The sequence below is a fragment of the Ipomoea triloba genome, chromosome 9, assembly GCF_003576645.1.
Source record: "Ipomoea triloba cultivar NCNSP0323 chromosome 9, ASM357664v1".
In the NCBI taxonomy this organism is placed as follows: domain Eukaryota; kingdom Viridiplantae; phylum Streptophyta; class Magnoliopsida; order Solanales; family Convolvulaceae; genus Ipomoea; species Ipomoea triloba.
Window position 1 is genome coordinate 14,325,536 of NC_044924.1, and position 4,762 is coordinate 14,330,297.

General features: G+C 29.9%; 6 non-coding genes across 6 annotated transcripts; all 6 read right to left on the bottom strand.

The window, feature by feature from the left end:
- Nucleotides 1-72: 72 nt before the first annotated feature.
- Nucleotides 73-145, bottom strand: TRNAV-UAC. The gene has a single exon. It is a non-coding gene; the product is annotated as a tRNA-Val (tRNA).
- A 969-nt stretch (nt 146-1,114) lies between these two features.
- On the bottom strand, nt 1,115-1,187 carry TRNAV-UAC. The gene has a single exon. It is a non-coding gene; the product is annotated as a tRNA-Val (tRNA).
- A 451-nt stretch (nt 1,188-1,638) lies between these two features.
- Nucleotides 1,639-1,711, bottom strand: TRNAV-UAC. The gene has a single exon. It is a non-coding gene; the product is annotated as a tRNA-Val (tRNA).
- Nucleotides 1,712-2,164: 453 nt separating this feature from the next.
- TRNAV-UAC lies at nt 2,165-2,236 on the bottom strand. The gene has a single exon. It is a non-coding gene; the product is annotated as a tRNA-Val (tRNA).
- A 443-nt stretch (nt 2,237-2,679) lies between these two features.
- On the bottom strand, nt 2,680-2,752 carry TRNAV-UAC. The gene has a single exon. It is a non-coding gene; the product is annotated as a tRNA-Val (tRNA).
- A 958-nt stretch (nt 2,753-3,710) lies between these two features.
- TRNAV-UAC lies at nt 3,711-3,783 on the bottom strand. Its single transcript has one exon. It is a non-coding gene; the product is annotated as a tRNA-Val (tRNA).
- Between the last annotated feature and the right edge of the window lie 979 nt (nt 3,784-4,762).

Consider the following 4,762-nt stretch of genomic DNA (forward strand, 5'->3'; position numbering starts at 1 on the left):
GCCAAAAATTCATCATCATTATTAAGTTCTGTAGTGATTAGATGATGACATTTAATCTATCTACGAGATATATGTTGATGCCCAGGATTGAACTGTGGACCTTTAGTGTGTAAGACTAACGTGATAACCACTACACCACATCAACTTATTAAATCAACCAACCCTTGGAATCTTTAATATTTCATTTTCAACACCAAGTCAGAAAATGAAGTTGTAGAGGTTATCCATTGAAATAGGCGAGTGTATTTCAATAATCGTGAAGTCAACTACAGAGAGACATAACCTAGATCTATTCACGCATTGATATTTGATCCATGTGGAACCGAAGAAATAAGCGAGCATTTATTTAACAATTATATCTTAGATTATGCATATTTTCATGAGGATTTTGCATGACACATAAATAATAACGTGTTGTGTATATTAGATATGTTATATAATTTAATGTGTGTATGTGAAATTTAATATAATGTGAAACCAATTTATATAATGTGTGTATATATGTTATAAACACTCAATAATTATCGTCATTACAAGTCCTGTAGTGATTAGATGATGACATTTAATCTATCTACAAGATATATGTTGATGCCCGGGATTGAACTGGGGACCTTTAGTGAGTAAGACGAACGTGATAACCACTACACCACATCAACTTATTAAATCAATACACCCTTGGAATTTTTAATATTTCATTTTCAACACTAAGTCAGAAAATGAAGTTGTAGAGGTTATCCATTGAAATAGGCGAGTGTATTTCAATAATCGTGAAGTCAACTACAGAGAGGCATAACCTAGATCTATTCACGCATTGATATTTGATCCATGTGGAACCGAAGAAATAAGCGAGCATTTATTTAACAATTATATCTTAGATTATGCATATTTTCATGAGGATTTTGCATGACATATAAATAATAACGTGTTGTGTATATTACATATGTTATATAATTTAATGTGTGTATGTGAAAAATTTAATATAATGTGAAACCAATTTATATAATGTGTGTATATATATGTTATAAACACTCAATAATTATCATCATTAATAAGTTCTGTAGTGATTAGATGATGACATTTAATCTGATGACATTTAATCTATCTACGAGATATATGTTGATGCCCAGGATTGAACTGGGGACCTTTAGTGTGTAAGATTAACATGATAACCACTACACCACATCAACTTATTATGTCAACCAACCCTTGTAATCTTTAATATTTCATTTTCAACACCAAGTCAGAAAATGAAGTTGTAGAGGTTATCCATTGAAATAGGCGAGTGTATTTCAATAATCGTGAAGTCAACTACAGAGAGGCATAACCTAGATCTATTCACGCATTGATATTTGATCCATGTGGAACCGAAGAAATAAGCGAGCATTTATTTAACAATTATATCTTAGATTATGCATATTTTCATGAGGATTTTGCATGACACATAAATAATAACGTGTTGTGTATATTACATATGTTATATAATTTAATGTGTGTATGTGAAATTTAATATAATGTGAAACCAATTTATATAATGTGTGTATATATGTTATAAACAGTCAATAATTTGCCAAAAATTCATCATCATTATTAAGTTCTGTAGTGATTAGATGATGACATTTAATCTATCTACGAGATATATGTTGATGCCCAGGATTGAACTGGGGACCTTTAGTGTGTAAGACTAACGTGATAACCACTACACCACATCAACTTATTAAATCAACCAACCCTTGGAATCTTTAATATTTCATTTTCAACACCAAGTCAGAAAATGAAGTTATAGAGGTTATCCATTGAAATAGGCGAGTGTATTTCAATAATCGTGAAGTCAACTACAGAGAGGCATAACCTAGATCTATTCACGCATTGATATTTGATCCATGTGGAACCGAAGAAATAAGCGAGCATTTATTTAACAATTATATCTTAGATTATGCATATTTTCGTGAGGATTTTGCATGACACATAAATAATAACGTGTTGTGTATATTACATATGTTATATAATTTAATGTGTGTATGTGAAATTTAATATAACGTGAAACCAATTTATATAATGTGTGTATATATGTTACAAACAGTCAATAATTTGCCAAAAATTCATCATCATTATTAAGTTCTGTAGTGTGATTAGATGATGACATTTAATCTATCTACAAGATATATGTTGATGCCCAGGATTGAACTGGGACCTTTAGTGTGTAAGACGAATGTGATAACCACTACACCACATCAACTTATTAAATCAACCAACCCTTGGAATTTTTAATATTTCATTTTCAACACCATGTCAGAAAATGAAGTTGTAGAGGTTATCCATGGAAATAGGCGAGTGTATTTCAATAATCGTGAAGTCAACTACAGAGAGGCATAACCTAGATCTATTCACGCATTGATATTTGATCCATGTGGAACCGAAGAAATAAGCGAGCATTTATTTAACAATTATATCTTAGATTATGCATATTTTCGTGAGGATTTTGCATGACACATAAATAATAACGTGTTGTGTATATTACATATGTTATATAATTTAATGTGTGTATGTGAAAAATTTAATATAATGTGAAACCAATTTATATAATGTGTGTATATATATGTTATAAACACTCAATAATTATCATCATTAATAAGTTCTGTAGTGATTAGATGATGACATTTAATCTATCTACGAGATATATGTTGATGCCCAGGATTGAACTGGGGACCTTTAGTGTGTAAGACTAACGTGATAACCACTACACCACATCAACTTATTAAATCAACCAACCCTTGGAATCTTTAATATTTCATTTTCAACACCAAGTCAGAAAATGAAGTTGTAGAGGTTATCCATTGAAATAGGCGAGTGTATTTCAACAATCGTGAAGTCAACTACAGAGAGGCATAACCTAGATCTATTCACGCACTGATATTTGATCCATATGGAACCGAAGAAATAAGCGAGCATTTATTTAACAATTATATCTTAGATTATGCATATTTTCATGAAGATTTTGCATGACACATAAATAATAACATGTTGTTTATATTAGATATGTTATATAATTTAATGTGTGTATGTGAAATTTAGTATAATGTGAAACCAATTTATATAATGTGTGTATATATGTTATAAACACTCAATTATTTGCGAAAAATTCATCATCATTAATAAGTTCTGTAGTGAATAGATGATGACATTTAATCTACAAGACATATGTTGATGCCCAAGATTGAGCTGGGGACCTTTAGTGTATAAAACTAACGTGATAACTACTACACCACATCAACTTCTTAAGTCTATCAACCCTTCGGATCTTTATCATTTCATTTTCGACACCGAGTCAGAAAATGAAATTGTAGAGGTTATCCATGAAAATAGGCGAGTATATTTCAATAATCGTGAAGTCAACTACAGAGAGGCATAACCTAGATCTATTCACGCACTGATATTTGATCCATATGGAACCGAAGAAATAAGCGAGCATTTATTTAACAATTATATCTTAGATTATGCATATTTTCGTGAGGATTTTGCATGACATATAAATAATAACGTGTTGTGTATATTACATATGTTATATAATTTAATGTGTGTATGTGAAATTTAATATAATGTGAAACCAATTTATATAATGTGTGTATATATGTTATAAACACTCAATAATTATCATCATTAATAAGTTCTGTAGTGATTAGATGATGACATTAATCTATCTACGAGATATATGTTGATGCCCAAGATTGAACTAGGGACCTTTAGTGTGTAAGACTAACATGATAACCACTACACCACATCAACTTATTATGTCAACCAACCCTTGGAATCTTTAATATTTCATTTTCAACACCAAGTCAGAAAATGAAGTTGTAGAGGTTATCCATTGAAATAGGCGAGTGTATTTCAATAATCGTGAAGTCAACTACAGAGAGGCATAACCTAGATCTATTCACGCATTGATATTTGATCCATGGAACCGAAAAAATAAGCGAGCATTTATTTAACAATTATATATCTTAGATTATGCATATTTTCATGAGAATTTTGCATGACACATAAATAATAACGTGTTGTGTATATTAGATATGTTATATAATTTAATGTGTGTATGTGAAATTTAATATAATGTGAAACCAATTTATATAATGTGTGTATATATGTTATAAACAGTCAACAATTTGCCAAAAATTCATCATCATTATTAAGTTCTGTAGTGTGATTAGATGATGACATTTAATCTATCTACAAGATATATGTTGATGCCTAGGATTGAACTGGGGACCTTTACTGTGTAAGACGAACGTGATAACCACTACACCACATCAACTTATTAAATCAATACACCCTTGGAATTTTTAATATTTAATTTTCAACACCATGTCAGAAAATGAAGTTGTAGAGGTTATCCATTGAAATAGGCGAGTGTATTTCAATAATCGTGAAGTCAACTACAGAGAGGCATAACCTAGATCTATTCACGCATTGATATTTGATCCATGTGGAACCGAAGAAATAAGCGAGCATTTATTTAACAATTATATCTTAGATTATGCATATTTTCGTGAAGATTTTGCATGACACATAAATAATAACGTGTTGTATATATTACATATGTTATATAATTTAATGTGTGTATGTGAAATTTAATATAATGAGAAACCAATTTATATAATGTGTGTATTTATGTTATAAACACTCAATAATTAACCAAAAATTCATCATCATTATTAAGTTCTGTAGTGTGATTAGATGATGACATTTAATCTATCTACAAGATATA